Consider the following 19855-nt stretch of genomic DNA (forward strand, 5'->3'; position numbering starts at 1 on the left):
AGGGGAAAAAAAAAGAAAGAACAGCTTTAACAGCTTTGACAGTTGCTATCAAACCCAGTAAGTAAATTAATCCAGTCACTATCCTGGTAGGTTTGTTGTATTTTTCAGTTTTCAAATCTGAGTACCTTCTGTACCTGGGAGGTAAAAAGTCCTGATTCCTTGAGTCATGTAGAAAAAAATGTATGTATGTTTATGTAGAAAAGAAAAGGAAATTGTTAGGTACATTCTGCTGCTTTTTCCTTCAGAAGTTCCTTGGATATCTGTGTTCATTTTTGGGATGCTGTGATGTTACCTGTCTTTCCTTCTGCTCCAAGCACAGCTGGTGAAACAACACTCATATACTGTTAAATTGCCTAACAGTCTTATCGTGAAAGCAGTGGTTTGTGCAGTAGGAGTCTTTACAGTCAATTCATATTTCAAGGCTTTTTGTGTATGGATCACATCAGGAAATGAGCGAGACAATAAGAATTTGGAATTGTGGTACCAGCATTCCCAGACACATTTCTTTATTCCATATGGAGAAACAAATGTGTAAAAACCATTTGCAAAACTATAATATATTTTCCAAGTGATTTTTCTGTTAAATATTTTAACCAAAATTGGACATGTGTGGCTAGCTACAAAAATAAGGCCTTTTTTCCCCCTTAACCATGCTTCTCTTGCCTCATACAGTAACTTGTGCAAAACATCTGTACCAGATTTGTTGTTCCTAGGAATCTGCAAAAGTACACTGCAGGGTCTGAAAGAACATCATTACTGGCTAAATCCTGAGCCCCCACCACCAAGGCAATTCTTGGTGAGTGATGTAAGTCTTCCATAACTCCACTGAAGTAGCTCTGACAGCTAACAGTGGCAGCTTCCTGTAACTGACTTAGGAGGATTACTCCTGCTTCCCCTGACTTAGAAAGAGCTGCACAGTTCTAATGCCTAAAGCTGTAAAAATATGCTTTTTTGAAATAGTGCAACACTCAGAAATGAATTCAGCTACCCTAAGAAATGCTGGGTCATCAAATGAGACATCAAATTCAGAACCTCACAATATTTTACTGACTTTCTGGTCTATGTCTAACCTGCGAAAACCAGGATCTGAGAATGGATATTTAGGTGCTCAATTAAGAAAAATAAGTAATGTGTTAGAGAGGAAATGCATTTAAATGCCAGTCAAGAAATACTAATGGAGTGTCTTTCGTAGATTGGCTCATGATTTCTGTGGGAAATTGACAAAGTTAACTAAAAAGCATCATCCTAATTTTCTTTGTTTGAAAGCATAAAATGAAAACTGAACTGAGATTCACAGGTTTTTTGACATTTCCTCTTAATCCTGTATTCTTGCATTTAAGTACACACAGAGGCAACATATTTTGCATTTTCATAGACCCTTGTGGAAAACAAAACATTATGCTGTTCAACAGATGAAAACTGTTCATGTAATTTTGCATGTTAACGTTTTTTTAGAAATGTAAAGTGATGGACGTAGGGAGACATCTGCTGCCAGTGAGAAGCAATGCACTGAAGCCACAGTGTCAGAATTTATGCAACAGTGTTGTAGGAAAGTAAAAATAACGGAGGTGGTTATGCATATCTTACAAGTTTATGCCAGAGTCCATGAAAGATTGGGGGTGGGGGTAGGGGGAAAGTTCCTTCCTCCCTTCCTCTCTTTCTCGCTCCTTCCTTCCTTCCTCCCTTCCTCCCTTTTCAATTTCCCTTTTGTGTGTGTGATAGGGAAGACGAGCAAGAAGGCATGATGAGGTAGCTGGAAAACCAGATCTTATTTCTTGATTCATTTATCTCAGAGCTGTAAGAAGGGCTTGCTCAACCACATGCTTCAGCAACTGGCTGAAGTGACAGTTTTGTTTTTTGGTACAGTTGTTGCAGTTCCTAAAAATCCTGAAAGGTCTTGTATTCAGCCAGGCAAGGCTCAAGTCTAACACTGGATGAAGCCTACATGGAATAGCTGTGCCCTGCTCGTCAGCAGGAGGATCACAAATTTTCCTGTTTGAGTCTGACCTAGTATTGGTCCTGTCACAACTAAATTTTTTTAATATATATGAGTTACTAGCAGTCTTGAGCCAGTCCCAGCAAATATACCAATGGGTAAAATTAGCAGTAATACTGGCAAACTTTTCTTAAATCTGTTCAATGTGGAAAGGAATAAATAAATCGTCAGAGACATTTTAGACCAGGTGCACACTGATATTTCTCTGGAAAAGCTATCCACTGTTTATTCCTGGTACCTCCTCTGTAGTTATATAACCTTCCGGTGACACAGTTACATTAGTTTTACGTGTGGAAAATCTGTACCATGGTGTCTGTTGTTAGGCAACTGCTGAAACATCTTTCAGAAATAATGTATGGTTTTTTTTGAGGTGTTTACTCATCACGGTTGCTAAAAAAGTCCCATCTCCTATCAGTCAAAGTAGTCCTATTAATAAGGGCATTTAACCTAAAAGTCAAGAGGCAAACAAGATACTGTAAAGAGAAACGGAAGACATTAAAAATAATTGTGCTTCTCACATCTGCCCTAGGGATTTTTCAAATACCTTTCAGCTTCCTAATGTCAACAAATGCTCAGCGTATTCACTATCACAATTGTAACATGATACCAGTGCTCCAAACTCCATGCAGCTGGTTGTTTGTTTATATATATATATATATATATATATATATATATATATATGTATGTTTGGGTTTTGTTTTGTTGTTGTTTTAAAAAAAAGATGAAACACACCTCTCCACTTCCCTCCAACCCCTAGTCAAAAAACATCAACAGCAAAAATTGCAGGAGAAGGTTCAGACCCACACCCCTTGCTAGATGATGATCTTCTTAGGTTGCTGCTGTGATTACACACATTTCCTGTAAAAGTATGATGAGTCATTAGTGACAGAAAGAGGCTGCTTATACCACAACATAAGCCTACCATAAACAGTGTACATGGAGCTGAACCTTAATACTGTCTAATAATTGAATTGGATTCAATTATTCATGCAGCTGTGCTCGAGCAGCAGCATGCTCTGACACCCACAGAGGGAACACTACCAGCTATATGATGGTTGTCTGGCGAAGTCTGAATGAATTTAACTTTTTGGGGCCAAAGCACAGATAAATTAACTTTCCACACATGAAAGAAGAGAAAAGAGGGAAAGGGAAGTGAAGGGGAGGGAAAGGAAGGGGAGACTTTTTCTCCCTGGGGAAAGGATGAGATTCCAAATAACGTATGGCCAATGTCAGCCACTGTTTTAAACCTAGAAGGAGCTCAAATACAGTGGGGGTATGTGCTGAGTGACAACATGCAGGCAATGGCAAGGTAGTCTTCTCCAGGTGATTTCTGAGGGGTTGCAAGGTGCTGTAAAGGACAGACTCACCACCACTGCTTCAGAAAGCTTTCACACTTAGGTTGTGGGGAAACAATGTGTTGAACTGGGAGTTTGCTGTGTAAAGAATAATTCATTCATTGTCTATTTTATTATCCAAGTCATAGCAGTTGGCTCACAAACACTCATTAGCTGTTTAACACGTCAAAATATAATATAAACTAAGGGGATATGTTGGCCTTCATTGATATTTTTTCTTGTCATTTTTATTGCTTTTGTTTATTTCAGGAGCTTGGAGGAATTCTGTGATATTTTCCCCTTCTGCACTGTTGATCCACATTCTAGTCAAATAATTATTTAAAAGAAAAAAAAAAAAGGTGATGAAAAGTGGGGAAAGTATTCCAGTTGCCAAATTTCAGTTTTGGTAATGAGTGGGGGCCAGAATGAAAAGCAGGCTGTTATTAAATTTCAGGCCCAGTTTTCAGAGTTCAACAGTCAAAGCAGTTCTCCATTCAGATAAAGCATGAAATATGCTTTATATTTTCTTATGAGATGGTAAACATGAATGTACTAAAGCCATTAATGTCCCAAAGCCATTGTCTTTTATCCTTGATCACACTGCCAGCTGTATTAGTCAAGAGCAATTCTTCAGTAATACTTCAGAAAGTAATAAGAACTTGCTGAGGGAAGAAGATCAAGCCAGAAAGGACTAAATGCTAGCACCATAATCTCACTGGAAAAATATCATTCCTGTATCTGACCTACTACCCTACATTCTTCCTGTGGCTAGTAATTCATTCCTTACTGTCCTGCTGTGAGGCGTGTTTTCTTACCCATGAGACCTTCCCACCCTTTTCCAGTATGTACTCTGCTTTTTGATTATCACTCCTCACCCTCCCAGGATTCATATGCGTCTCTTAAGACATCGTGCTCCCCGGATAAAAGCTTAGTTTGCATATCTATGTTCAAGCATACTAATTACTATTCTCTTTGACCTCTTGCAAAACATTAGCTAAAGATGTTTTGAGCAACTTCTGCAATTAGTCATGCAGTGACATTGCTTTGCCTCTATTTTCTCTAGTCTTTTAGAGCTGCTGTAACTGTGTCTGATCCATCATTTCCCAAAAGCATTGGAGAGTATCCATATTAATCTCATAGCTATTCAAAACTCCAACTGTGAAGCGGTGATTAAAAATATCTTACCTTTGGACTGGCTTAGTTAGGGCCAGGCTTCTATGGTTACGCACATCTTTCAAGACTATGTAAATGCTTTTAAATAACATCATTCAAAAGGGACAGTGTGAAATAGTAATATCACATTATCAGAGGGTAGAAGTGCTTAAAAAATGATACTGTGTAATTTGTGACTGAGCTAGATCATTGCCTTATGAGTGCAGAGTATGAGATATCCTTGTACACTTGCTGTGTGTATGTACACAAATCAGCCAGTCTTAGGATGCAGTTGCATCTGTTTTCTTACAATGTTGACTGTCCCAGGTTGTCCAATTGGAAAATTCAGTGGATTCATCTGAACTGTTTATTTTATAGTACTGACTCCGTAAGAAATAATCTTCATTTTTCCTTAAATAATTTTGGTTGGATGGGACTCTGAGCAACCTGGTTTAGTGGACAGTGTCCCTGCCCATGGCAGAGATATTGCAATTAGATGATCCTTAAGGTTTCTTCTAACCCAAACTGTTCTGTGATTCTAATTTACCTAAAAATGTTTAAGTTAACTGTCTCAGAAATGGGATTGGTGATGCTGCCAGTCATTACACATTGTTTAAAAAAAAATGTCTTGAATTTAACATCAGTCTTAATGAAAATATTTCTGGATTTAAGTTGAGTTGCAATCCTTTGACATTGCAGCATGATACTGAGCTGAACTAGATTTGACTTTGGTACATGAGATATTGTTTTAATGCTATAGAATAAGATTATTAGTAGAAATATCAACAAAAGCTTGTATAGTATCTGTCTAATCTAATCTATCTATAGTATCTGGGACACAACAACAGGGTGTCCCGTTCTCACAGAAATGAACGTCTTGCTTTCTCATGGACTAGTTTCCTGTATCTTTTTTTTTTTTTTTTTGTACTCAAAGTATCTGTGTCAGTACTTCTCACAGAACTTTGATGGACTTTGTACAACAACCTAACTGTAATAGGAATCTACAAGTACTGCAAAATGCATGGAGCAAGGAGCTTCGTATAAATTAAAGGGAGGGAATAAAAAAAAAACAATAAAAAACACAACAACAAAAGACATCTGCAAAAAAAAACCACCACCATTGCCTCTTCTAAATGTCTCAGTAGAGTCATCATCCTCTGCCCAGTGCCAGCATAGAACATTTTTTCTGGTTAAGCAGCTGCAGCGCTGTGACTCTTTATGTTTTGCAGACCAATCTGTCCATCTCCCACCCTGTCAATTATATTCAGTTGTTGTCACATTGCTCCCTTTTATTGCTAGCTGTTTGGGGCAAGGATCAGTGGGTTTTTAGAGAGGGATGTTGCCTAGTTACAGTGTAAAAGAAGAGTCAATGCAAAACCAGGAGCTCTTGTGTGCTACTGCAGTAGCAAAAACATAGCAAGGGGAAAGCGCCAAAGGATTAGCTATTTATAGGTGTTTTGACCACCCCAAAGGCACACAGGTTATGCAGCTGTGTGCCTTTGCACTTCTGAATTAGTATCTGGCTTGAAAATCCAATTTACCTTTCTCTGCAGTGACTGAAAAGAGAGCTTCCAAAAGCTTTATCTTCCCTCGTTTGATGCCTGGCCATTAAGACAGCGTATTCTAAGAAGGAGCTGTTTGGCATGATGGGCAGTCTCATTTTGTGTACTAGCCCAGTCCTTTTCCACTCTTTTTAACCTTTATTTTTCTAAACATCAAATAAGAAATCCACCAAATATCATACAAGTACATTGGTATAAGGAGAACTCTAAATGTTGTCCTCTAAGTCATAAGTACTGTCCTAAAATGAAGTTTTATCCTGCCAGTATGTTGGAAGCTATAGCAGAACAGATCATCATCATCTTCCTCTGCTTTCAGTTGAAAATGCACAGACAGCTGCTGCTGAACTTCTGCATATTAGAATGACCAGTAGGCTACCAGTATGGTAGCCTTCATATTCTGGGGAGGAAGCAGCAGTTAATTCCTCAAACCATGTATGTATTTTAACCAACAGCAGGGAGTCGTAGTCAATTTAGTATTGTGGTTTAATCTAGCAGTGTTTGTAAGTGAACATCCATTTATGTGTGAATTACTAAAATGAGGAATTAAATAGCTGAAAAGCTAGAAAGGGTTGTGCTACTCACCCTAATCTAAACAGAAGTGTGATTTCAGGAGCTAATAATAGGGTTTACAAGACTCTGAAGTGAAATCATTAGGCTCTGCAGTTGTGCAATATTTCTTCCTGATCTTTCTTGATGTCTTTCGTGAAAACTTATGCAAGGAGAGATGTAACTGGAAAGTGATTAAAATGATCTAATGACATTGCAATCTTCTATTTCTATAGTTACTTCCCAGCTTAGAGGGAAAGAAGTGTTACTGACAAGTAACAACGTGCATGTGCATTGGGAGTTGACATTCCAGTCTTACAAGCTTTCAAGCCTGCTGATTTGAACCTGATAGAACCCTGCACATTTCACACCAGCAGTAAATTAGCTCATTTTTGTTGTTTATTTTTGTGATTACCTGCCCTACCTCAAAAATATATTAAGTCTATGTCACAAGAGATCAATTATGTACCACCAGGGAAAGGAACCAGAACAGTCAGATCTAAACAGAATTACATACTCTTAGTTTCAGTTGCTCTTTTTTTTTTTTCAATAATTATTTTTTCTCTAATTACCCACCCTTGCAAAACAGTGATGAACTGACTTCATTGCATCGGGATTTACTAAGGCTTTTTTTCTGTATAATTGGAGTCATAAGTTTTTGCCACTAGAGAGCAGATTTGCACTATAAAGTGTGATGTGCTTACAGAGAAATGTCAAAGGACTGAGCATATAGCATCCTGTAAACAATACCTTTCAAATGCAATCACCTGGTAATGTGCATGTATGCCTGTTTTCTTTCTTGGTCACAAATGGTCTTTAAACTCTTCCCTGATTTTTATAAATTGCTTCTTTTGGAGACTGTAACGGTTGAATATTTTGCATGTTTCAGGACGCTGGTGGAACTTTAAAATTCTCTTCATACAAATCTCAAATTCTGGAAAGAACTGAATATTCAATGGAGGGAAGCTTAATCCTGCTTTGAGTATACTACCTTGGTAAATGTTGTTTGGATGAATGGAGAGTGATCAGCTCAAATTAGTTTATGTCTAACTCTTAATTTTTTTTTCAGTCTATTAAATCAACCTTTCTTTACTTGAACTTTACATTAAGCCATATTTAGAAGCAACCTGAAAACCCCTCTTGGCTGTTGAGGCATTCTGATATCTGTATAGTGAGGATGTGATTTTATAATATGTTTTCAAGCTTGTGGAATATCTAAAAGGGCCAAAGAATTTGCAAATCCAGAAAAGGGAAGCTCAGAAACACTGTTTGTTGTCTGAATACCCAGTAAAATACAATATTTGGGTTTGAATCCTCTGTCTATTAGAACCAGTAGTTGGCATAATACTTTGGTCAATATAGTGGTAAGTCCAGATGTTACTGTTGGGCAAATACGCTTTCACCTATTGCATCCCTTAATAGAGGAGAAATAATAGATATCAGAAGTGGCGTTCAGGGTGTTCTTGCTTCACTAGCTCATGGGTAGAAAAATGCTGCTGGATAAGTTCACAAACTGACATGGTCAATGTAATGACCAAGTTTTATGACTACCCATGACACATCGCTTTCGCTGTTTTAAACATGCAGTGCATACTTGTGCAGTTTGTTAAATGTGTTAGGAGCACAGCTTGTAATATCCTATGATCAAACACTGCAGAATATTTTTTTCAACAGTGAAATTTTCTTCTATTCCAGTCTGTTCATTGGATTCTGTCACCTGAACACCCATACCTCTGCAAGAGACAGTATTATATCTCTGAAGATTTAAAAAAAGATCTGTTTCAGAGGCACAGAACGTTTTAAATCTCTCATGATCACAGATAGCATTACATTATGGATTCTAAGAAGCACACAGAGGGTCTAGCCCATACTGGAATTGTGTAGCTGTCTATGAGGTGTCTATGAGCTGTCTATGAGGTGTGGCTTGAATACTAAAAGCTATTAATTTTTCAGGTTTAAATTCTGTGAGTTATGCATGCAGCTGATTGAGAGAAAAACTCATATCGCTTAATCTCTTTAAACTCAAAAAATGGATGAACATATTCTTGTACATTCTCAGTCATACTTTTTCTGTGTTTTGGCTGAAGATCTTGTGAAAAGCATCATATTGTATTGTGGTGGTATGTGTAAAACATGACTGTGAAAAAGAATTGAAATGCACGTCCTAGGAAACCTTCAACTATAAGAACTTATGTAACTCAAATATTCTTACATGCTGTTGCACCACATCTGTCTTCCCAACCATACTCTTGATATTTTTGCTTTTGTGATATCCAGTTGCTAGTGGAGAACAAGATGACCAGGAACAGAAGGCATGTCTCTCTACTGCCAAGTAAGAGGCTGTTTGTTGGCTGCTGTACAATAAATAGAAATTATATCAATGCTGTTTAAATATCATGGCTTACATGATGTTGTAATTGCATTTTAAGCAGGGTTGAAGGTAATGATGAGTAACAGAGCAGAGTAGAGAGATCCAATCCTCTTCAGCAGTTCAGAAAGAAAGTAAAAAAGAGTCATCGGATGTGGCTCAGTCTTGTCATATGGCATGCAATGAGATGATGTGTCATTTGTTTTCTTCCTCAACCACCAAACAGTAAGTCTGCTTTATCATTCCATGTGGTTTGTTTCCCTAGTTGTCCTTTGTAAAACGTCCAATAAGTTTAAATAGTCTAGCTGGTGTCACTGTCCTTTATTTAGCGGTTCCTCTGCCTGTGACTGGGACCTGATTATTCTATAACTAGCACAGGCCTCCCACAGCAATAACCCTTTTTTTTTGATGTCAGCTGAGGCTCATTGAGGAGAGAGCTGGCCTCCTTAAAAGCTGCCAACAGAACTAGTGCGGCAGCTCAGGTGATAGCTGGTCATATTCCTGTTAAGAAAAACTTTTGTAAATATAAAATGAATATGGTTTGTGAATTATAAAATACATATATATTATACAATATATAAATATAAATGTATTATATAAAATATATTTATATGGTATAATACATAAAATATGAATATCATTTATGTTTGACATATATGTGATTTATATTTTATATATACTTATAAAAGAAGAAGGAGCCTCAGCAAAATTCATGCCCATTTATGTCTAATTTGTCCATGTGAGGACTCTCAACTGAATTTGGATGGTGTGTTTTAAGATATTAGTACTTTGGTTACTTGCCATGTGTTAGTCCTTACTACAAGGATGGTAGTGTAAGTGTCTGATAGTTTGCGTTAATTTTGTGTCAAATCTGATCAGCTGGTCATAAGTGTAACCAACTCATCAGAAGTCAGCTGTTGCCCTGAAATACTCATAGCAGTATAACGTATGTTTAGTGTAAGCCAAAATGGTTTTTTAACAAATTAACTGTTGTTTGTGCACCAATAAAATCATATCTATGGTGCTGAGTAGGCAGTATGTAACCAGGCTTAATTACAGTTACTGCATGTGCAACTACCATTTCCTGCCCACTTTAACATTAGTCAGAAGCAAGTGGGACTGAGAGGGACAGCATTGTCTGTTTAGGGGCTTTATAACTGGAATTCTATTTATTATGGCCACCAACACAGTGGGAAATTCTGATTTCTCATATTACAACAGAAAAAAAGGAAGCAAACCATAACTTCCTTCTGTCTTACACTATCCATCTCATTTTTTCAATGCTCGCTACATTACAGAAGCTAATATGCTAAGCTTTATGATTTATTTCTGGTAACACAATATAGCAAATTTGTTAAGGCTGCTAGAAGTCAGAACGTATTTTTAACCATTTGATGGAGAAATGCCAGCCTAAATTAATTGACTGATTAAAGATATTAATTTACACAATTTGGACAAAGGTAGGTTTGTTATGCACCGTGACACTAAGTGCTGAAATGTAGTGGTTCATGGGAAGTGAACTGACCTGTGTAGTCGACTCTGAAGGAAGGTGCAGCTCTTATTGCTTTTTCTTCTACACCATTTGCCATTTCTATCTGTCCTTCTTAGTCCAGCTTTTGTTCCAAGATGAGTTTAGAATGGAAATGCTGAATTCAGACACCCACAGATTTTGGAAAAATAGATCTGCAACTAGTCTGAGGCTTCTGCTCATTACTGGAAAGTGTGATTTTTTTTTTTCCTGTAGAGTCAACTCTTGGTATTCCAAAATGATCTCTGTGATTCATGGCAAAACAGTGGGGGATATTTTAAGCTTCTGAATGTTAATCAAGAGCTATCATTCAGTGATTTAGTTCCAGCTGAACAGCCTGGAAGAATTTCTGATTCTTTCTAACATCCCTGGTTTTGCTTGTATGCTAGAAATTTCCAGGAATTTGTCATACATCGATTTTGCTCTTGTCTTTTAGGACATATGGTGGCAGAGTGTGAAACAGTATATTAAAAGCCTCCAGATGAAAGCACTTAAAGAAAGGTAACTCTGATCTTCTTCATATATTAATATTAATATATTAATTATCCAGGGAAAAGAGATGACCAAATTTACTAAGAATGTGAACGTTCAGCTTTAGTTGATATGATTTATCTGCATAAATCATAAAGCAGAACCATTCACAGTAGGCTGTCAGCTGGGTTTGTTTCTTAGAACAGGAAGGCGACCAGCTGAAACTTCAGTAAGGAGCCCAGCCTTTTCCCTGGCCTTCCTCTAATGGCCTTTAGCCTTCAAACATAGTGAACATGGAAGACACAAGTTGTTGTACTTCTAGTGCAAGTACTTTGTTATAGAACTTACTGCATGTTGTTTTGTTTAAATTTATTTACTTTACCTTATGTTGATGTGGATAGAAGAAGGTCTGTCACACATGTGATGCTGCTTTTACTTCCTGTGCAGCAATTCAAGCATTGGCCTGGAACTCAGGAGGCTGAGGTCTTGATTCCCAGCGCAGCTGTAGCCTTGTGTCTCATTCTCATTTCCCTCTCAGAGACGAGGAGATAATTTTACTTCTCATGGAAGACATGTCATATGACTGTAAGGAACTCGTGCTAAAGCAGCAGCAAAGACAGTTAACATTGACTACACGATTTAAGTATCTGCACATAAGAGCTAGAGGAAGAAGAAAGATCATAATTCTCGCTTTACTTCATAGATGTTTAAGGACATTGAAATAAGTGTCCTGTCTGAAGCATGAGAAGAATATTCCCCACAGATGATATATTTTTCTTCAAACTTTCTTAGAATTGAAAGCCTAAAAAAAGAAAATTGTAGCTGAAACAATTTTATTTGAAATACCATTATATTTTTACACTGTTTATCAAAGATTAACAGCAGGCTTTCTAAACAATATTTCTAAAACATTTCCATCCCAGAACAAATTCAAGTAAAGCTCAATAAGTAATGTTATCTGCCGTTACTGGTAGTCATATTATTAGCACATTTATTGGGTTATAATTTTTTTTACTAATGAAATGATTTACATTTATGTAGTGTTAATGATTCATTATGATAATTAATTTGCACAAACCTGGGAAAAAGGAGAGAAACCCTTATTTTCTTAGAATTGAACTCACTTGTATTAGACATCTCAGTAGTTCTAATATCTCAGAGAATCCATGGCTAAATTCTTTAGACCTTTGGGTTTGTTTGCTTGTTTTGGGGTGGTGGTGGTTGTGGTTATAAATGTCTGGTTCAAAATCAGGTTTTAATGTTAAATTGGGCTGTGAAATCATTCTGAAGGACAGAGTGATCTTGAAGACATTCTAGAGCCTTGATGTGTATCAGATAAATTAAGAACTGTTTAGAGTTTTGTTTTTCATCCTGTTTTTAGTAGATTATCAGCTATTACAGAAAAAAAGAAAAACAGTAAGATCATCCTTCTCTCCTCCCGCTTATTCGTTGCAGAAACTACCAAAACTATGGGTATACTGCATTGTTAATCTGGAAGAATTGCTCCTTTCTGGGATGCCAAATACATGTGTTTTGCTTGGCAGCTTTCCATCCTTTGTTGGTTTTGAAAGGATACTTGGCTGAAATTGAATCTTGTCTTGCAACAGCATTTAATTAGCCTCTGTCCCTTTGAGATTCGGATTAAAAACTGTGGATGTTGTCTATCTTGGTTTTCACAAGCAATTGATACACAGAGCTGACAAAGTACTTTATCAGAATACTGCTGAATTCTGGCAGAAATCTGTGAGAAGCTCATAATTCCTAGTAAGTCTGCAAGGTCAACAGCTGGTAAAACAAATATAACCATCTCACTCTTGAACATCTTTTGTTCAGCTTGTACTGATGAGTCAAGCTCTTTTCCAGAATGAAGTCAGAATTATTAGCTAAACCACACATGTCCTTTCCCACCAAGCAATGCATAGTATTGTAAGTACTGCTTAACACACAGTCCACAACCTAAAATACGGTAAAGAACAAGGCTGTCTATCTATCCCTTATATATCCTAGCCAAACCACATGAAATGCTGGGTTAAATGCAACATAAAGTTATTCCCCAGAACTGTCACTATGATGTTACAGCCCTGGCTCAGCATTTTTAATGGTGAAATAATTCCCTAAATTGTAACTTAGCTATAGAAAGTGACATAGATGGCCTAGAAATTACAGTGGAAGGCAGGAGGAAAGAGGAGTGATGCAACTATTCATCTTACCCAGGTTTCTTCTTTTTCATTTGTTTGTTTTGCTTTGTCAATCTCCAGGATGTTTATGTTAAGCAAAACACTAGTCATTTTAGTGACCAGTGTGAAAACCTGACTCTGCTGATTTCAGGCTTCATCTCCTCCAAAAGCTCTGAGGAGCTATTCTTAGAATATGGTATAAGAAACTGTTGGTGCTCAACTTTACTGCTCACTCTTTATCTACATTCTGTGCATGCATTGTTTGCATGTAGGATCACAGGAAAATATTGCATACAAATGGCAAATGCTGATATTTTCAATGCGACTACAGTCTAGAGGTACAAACTGTACAGCTATACTTGGAGGTTTTTTGTTTATTTGCTTGTTTGCTTTAAAGAGGCAACTATATAATTTCTTTGCAATATTACACAGCAATTCAAAACATCTACAGGAAAGTTAAACACATAGTCCTACCTTTACTTCCATCCATGCGTCATTTACTTACTAGGTTTGGGTTATTTTCTCCCCACCCCTCTGCTATAAGAGAATTGTTATATTCATAGTCAATTTAGATATTTCAGATTGATTCACTCCTTTTTAAAAACTTAATGTGCACAGCTTTTATGGGTTGAATGTTTTCTTCATTACTCTTTCAACTTGTACCAAATACAAGTACTTGCAGCATTCTGTTTTCACATTGCTCTTCTTTTTTTTTTTGTCTAATTCTCACACAAGAATACAGAAGGTCTAGCTGCAAATTTTAAACCAAATTTTTAGATCTTTGATTCAAAACTATTTCTAGTTTATTAGAACATGTGTCCCATGACTCCCCAAAATACTAGATAATAAATTCTTTCCACTGATGAACATTTCACAAGATGTAGTCCAATTATGTAAAGGGCTTGTGTTTTCCAATTTAATAACATGCTAACAAATAACTTCAGAATCTATTTTCTATAGTGGTGTCCCATATTCAGTCTTTCACATCAGTAAAAACAATGTGAGCTGTGTGCTTCTACTCCTATGTGTTTATAGGTCTTGAAAATTTTCAGTATACATTCAGCATGGAACTCATATGCAGGAAATTATGCATAAATATTGCAGAATGTCATGTCTTTGAACCTAGATCTGTAACATGGTGTGTAAGCACTGCAGCCATTTTCCAGTGTTCACATGGAATATTTTCTCCTTTATGTTAATAGTTTGAACAGTGAAAGAGTAGAGCCTGTCTTCCAACAGTATCTTAAGGTCTGCTCCTCAACCCCCCAGTAAAACTGTTAATAAACTATTTATTTTCAGAAAAATATAATATTTTCATGCCAGATCACTATTTTCACAGAAGAGAAAGTAGTGATAATTTGGGTTGTCTTACCTGAAATTTTGAAATGTTTATGTCAGAAACTAGTTACATTTCCTGAAAGACAGCTCAATTCATCTGTAGAATTACCAGTTAATCTAAATTATCTTAGAAAACATACTACATGGATTCCCAATGCCCTTCATTACTCTCAGGACGACTCCACAAAAGATGTGACTAAACTGATCCTCCAGTTTGTATTAGACAACACTTTCAATTACCTGAGGATCTTTGCCTATGTTAGAACTACAAGAATTGAGTTATTTTCTCTATTATATAGCTATGCTAATTAAAAGTTCTATTTAAATGAATATTAGCACTTATTTTGACCATCACGCAAAACCATGAGCAATCTTAAAAGTTGCTGTGATCTTGAACATCACTTGAAGAAAACTTTTCTTGACATACAATTTACTGCTGCTGACTCGGAGTCAGACATCATGCCTACTTCCTGCTTCTAGAGAGGTATTTTTCTTAAATAATTAATAATTACTTTGTTTTAATTAATTGAATGATTAAATAAAAAGAATAAATAATAGAATGTAGAATTAATAATTAGAATAGTTAATACTAAGGTGGGAAGAAAAGAAAGAGAAAAAAAAAACAGAAATCCCACCAAAAAACAGTATCCCAGCTCACAGAAGGGGCAGATAAGATTCTACAGCAGCTTGTGGTGACTGTTCAGCTATTTGGATGCTAATCCAAATTCAGTTATTCTACATTTTCTCATGTCCCACCAATACTGGATTCTGTCTCTGCAATTCTTTCCTTCTTGAAGTGTGACATAAGTAACTTTGGTCCAAGGTAAAGATTCTGTCTTTGCCAATCCACTTGAAAAAAGAAGTCTTTTATCTATTTGTGAGTTATAGTATCTTTTGGAGAGCATATTAGTTCGCTGTTCTGCTCTGAATAATTTTTTTCTTTCTGCACCTTGGGGCAGCAAAATAGTTAACTGCACACATAATTCTACGCATAAATCATTTTCTACATCTGAAATCAGCTTCCTCAAACAGTACCTTGCAAAATCTGTGCATGGTGAAATAATGAAATAATGCCTGCCTCTTATGCAACCTTGAAGCATAAAATTTGTCAATCTCCCAAAAAATGGTTGCTTCTGATCTAATCCTATCTAAAGGAAAGTTTTGTAGGGCAGAATAATATCCTTTATTCAACCAGCTATTGGTAGCTGAGGGGAAGAAGACCCACAAGCTTTTAACTAGCATATTATTTTTTTTGCATGTTATGTATTTTCCTCCAGTACATAAAGTACAGCTGACAGTGGTCAAATTTCAACTGTTTTTTTAGAGTCTGAATGGTATTTTTTACACAAAATTGCATGGATTGCCGGAGAGACTTTTAAAACTAAACATTGCAAAAAATCCTTGAATTAGGAAAGTCTTCCAACCTTTGTCATTAGTAATCTTTGCTATGATTATGTACTTAGCTTTCTACAAAAAGAAAACATCATTTCTTAAACAATAATTGGTTAAAGGAATACTTTCTTAGTGTTCTGTAGGGACAGATATAGATCTGTTATGTTATGGAAGTTTCTTTTTCCAGAAACTTGAGAGTTTATTTTGCTTTGTACGTGTTGCCAGTGAAATGGAAGCCTGACCAAAGTTTCATAGTTAAATGTTTAAGACACATACACCCAAATGTGGTGTACCTATTTTTTAAGAGGTACTGCTGAGATGCTCAGCTTTATTGATGTCAGCTCCCAACTGTCCTGAAGGGCAGGACTCATTCAGAATCTACCAAGGATCAGGGTATTTTGGTCATGAAGCTGCATATAACACTAAATGTGCTGCACTTGGAGCACCCAGGCAATCCTGATCACCCCACTTTTCCCCTCACAGGGCATGTAAGGTACGTAAGAAATCCCTCCTTCCTGAATTCATTTGTGGCAAGCGAGTTTTTGGCTGGAACTTGAGTCTCCTTTGTTCTGCCTATGCATCATGCTGGTTGGGAAACAACTGTGGTGATCTTAGGAAGTATCAGCCTAAAAATCAAAAAGAGCATGGAACACCACTGATTTTCTGCGTACTGCTGTATGGGATAGGGATGATAATCCTTACACTGAAACTGGTACAACCTGTAATTTTACTGGCAAGTATGAGCCAGTGATTTACATTAATGTGTCTCAATTTCTAATAAATAGAATGAAGTCTTTGTCCAATGCTTGTGAATTGTACTGGGATCTGTTTCAGATAATATATATATATATAATCTTATATATATATATATTTATATGTATATATGTATATATAACACCAGATTCTTACAGCCACAGCTAAGTTTTCTCATTTTAGATGTAGTTCTCAGGATCACATAAAGCGGTGTTCTACTATAGAAGAAAATCATATAGCAGTGTATGGGGGGAAAAATTGCTTCCTACCTTTCTCAAGCAGATGTATGCATCCTTGATTAGTCTGATCAACAATCAGCTGCAGCTGTAGCATGGTTAAACACTCCAGTCAAGTAGTATCTTTGATATCTCTCCTCTATTTTAGGGTAGGGTGTTAGTCCAACTTGTGAATCAGTAGAATACTGATGACTGAATGGGATTTAAATTAGAAATATGCAATTAAGACTGTATATTTATAAAAATCAAAAAAATAATAATTGCAAAATATCTGAACAAAACTGGAGTTGCATTCCTTACCCAAAGGAATCCAAAGTTATCTTCTTAGTAACTACTTCCAAAACACAAAGGGCTGATGAATTTGATTTTTGAGGAGTGAGGGGGTAGGTAAAGGAGGAGAACCTTTTTATTGGCATACACCTTGCCATAGACCCAATATTATAATTTTGCTATTCCCATGAAGGGTCCTTGTGGGGGCTGTGGATAAAGAAAAGCAGCATGTGGCCAAGACCTGGGCAGATAAAGATCAATGTATGCTAGCCTCTGGACTGCCACAAAGTGTGAGCAAACAAACAAACAAACAAACAAAAAATCAGTTTCTTCGTAACGACAAATCTCAAACCAGCTTTCCTTGTCTCTGGACCAAGTATCTTTGACTACTTTGGTTCTGAGTTGTGCTACACAGTAAGCTAAGACTGTGCTAAATGAATTCTATCATAAAAGAAAGGAAACACAATTTAAAAAGCAAAACTGTTTTTTAAACATATGCTTGCCTTCTTAGAACATTTCTCAAGTCCTAAATTGCAGTTATTAGGAAATAAGTTGTAGACTAAAATGACTGTCTGAAATGTCAGAAAAACAGTTCTAGAGCGAAGTAATCAGCTAAGCAATAGAAAAGCCAAGTGTACTTCACGGCGGTTATTTCAAGAAATATTGCAGTTCATTTCTGACACGAGTGGCTGAAGACTAGTAACTTGAACCACGTGAGAAGTCTCAGAAGCGGAGAGTAATCAGCGGCCTGGAGCATTTTGCTGCCCCTTGTGGACAAGGGAGCTTTTATTAGAAAGTTAGCTCCTGACTGCAATCTGCTCGAAGTGTGCTCGGACCTCGTGCTGCATTACTGATGTTGTTGAAGCTCAGGAGACAAGAGAGGGGTCAGTTAAGCTCTTTCTGGTTCTCTTCCTCATACAAGAATTTTTCATCAAATCTTTGTTGTTGTTTGTGTGGGGATTTTTGTTTTGTTTTTGTTTGCTTGCTTTGCTTTTGTATGAGAGAAATGTGGTTGAAATTTGACTTGAAGTCTTTCCCATCCTAGATGGTCACATGCACTTTCCTTTCCCAGGTGCATCTTACCCTGTAATAGCACACAGCAACCTCTTTTTTCCAACAGCTCACTCTTCTCACTGTCTTTGTGACAGTGATCCCTGGTGACAGTTTTACTGCCAATTACTGTTACTTGTTGCTGCCTGACTTCTTGCTGTGTGGTACACTGCTTCCATCTATTTGCTGCTTCCTAATGGAAGTGCTGTAAAAGTCACTTGGAATGAGGCACCAAAGATAGCTGGGATGGAAATTGGAAGGTGAATGTACATAAGGAAAGCAACTCCGGAATAGGTAATGGTTATAAAGCTCCTATTTGAAGGAGGGTTTGTTTCTTTGTTTGCATTTTATTTCTTACTTCTATCATTAATATTTGATGTTTGGAGAAAACACATTTGTTTCATCAAGTTCATTCGCTTGATGGTTTAATGGTTACACCTTCTCCCATCACGTGGTTTCAAGAAAGCCCTGTCTTAACCTTTCTGTCTAATCTCTGGCAAAAGAGGCCCTGACTGAGGTAGGGTGTGAGTACAAGAAGCACAGCGAGTCTGTGATGTTTCCCAAAAATTTGACTAAGACTTTATGGCACACAAAGAACCATAGTTCTCTCTTAAGTTCAGGCAGGTCACCTAGCCAGACATCCCATAACACATCCCTAATCTCTTTCTCAGTGGGACACCTAGGCAAAGCTTTGAATATGGATCGTAGTTGACTACCTGAATTGCACAGTCATTTCTATTTGTATACAGATTTTTGAAACCATCTAGTAACTGTATACATACCAAATGCACTTGAATTTCAGTTTCTCAGATTTAGTAATATGTACCTGTTAATGTGATTTGTGTTATTCATTGTCTTTATAAAAGTAGCAGTTGCCAGTCAAATGCTAAATACCAAGTAGTCACATTTTTAGAGGTAATTTTATTCTACTAAAATGCCACCCTATAAGTAAATTTTAAAATAATCCTTTCTATTTAGGAGCAACTTTCTCCAAGCACATGTTTTGTGTTATGTTAGGGAGTTCACTGTGGCTGCCAAATTTAATAAGATTCAGTGTAATATTATTTTAACCAACGGAGTTGAAAACCCCAAATTATAATGTCAGTTGGAAACCCTCATTGGAAAAAAGGAGGAGGAAAAAAAAAAAAAAAGCCTTGCTTTCCACAGGATTTAGATAAGCATAGGGATGCTGCAAATCAACAGTATCCGTGAATTTATATATGAATTGTGAAGTTTGTTTGTTTGTTTCTTCATTTTCCCCCAAAGTACTTCTGAAACTACACGTGTTCTAAACTATGAAAGCTTCAACTGGCTCAGATTTAGAGACTCAGCCAACTGTGCTTTTTAAGCCTTGATTTGTTACTAGTGACCTTTCATTGCAGCTAGTAGTTGGCTGTTTACCAGTGGGCTCAAGGCTTGACATTCGCTGATTAAAGTTGGCTTGCATTTCCCTACAGAGCTCCCACGTCCTTTCTCCAAGACATTTCTAAGCAATGTGTGGGGAAACTCTGTCACTCTCTCGTTGATAATATCCAGCATTCTAATTTTTCTATCCAAATCTATAGTGGTTTCAGTATAGATTACTTTTTAAAGAAAAATAAAAAATACAAAGAAACTTCTCTGTTTATCTTAATATTACTTTTTTAAAATCAAAGGCCATATAACACTGAAATGCACCTCTT

At 36.8% G+C, this 19855-nt stretch overlaps 1 long non-coding RNA gene across 2 annotated transcripts in view; it reads right to left on the reverse strand.

The window, feature by feature from the left end:
* Positions 1 to 3444: 3444 nt before the first annotated feature.
* The window catches only part of LOC121062066, a 29722-nt gene continuing 13311 nt past the window's right edge, over positions 3445 to 19855 (reverse strand). For both annotated transcript variants that reach the window (XR_005815393.1, XR_005815392.1), the window contains exons 3-5: positions 16887 to 17045; positions 11340 to 11556; positions 3445 to 9459 (exon numbers count right to left, since the gene is read on the reverse strand). This is a non-coding gene — a long non-coding RNA (uncharacterized LOC121062066). The remainder of the gene's footprint in view (positions 9460 to 11339; positions 11557 to 16886; positions 17046 to 19855) is intronic.

This window comes from Cygnus olor, chromosome Z (assembly GCF_009769625.2).
Source record: "Cygnus olor isolate bCygOlo1 chromosome Z, bCygOlo1.pri.v2, whole genome shotgun sequence".
In the NCBI taxonomy this organism is placed as follows: domain Eukaryota; kingdom Metazoa; phylum Chordata; class Aves; order Anseriformes; family Anatidae; genus Cygnus; species Cygnus olor.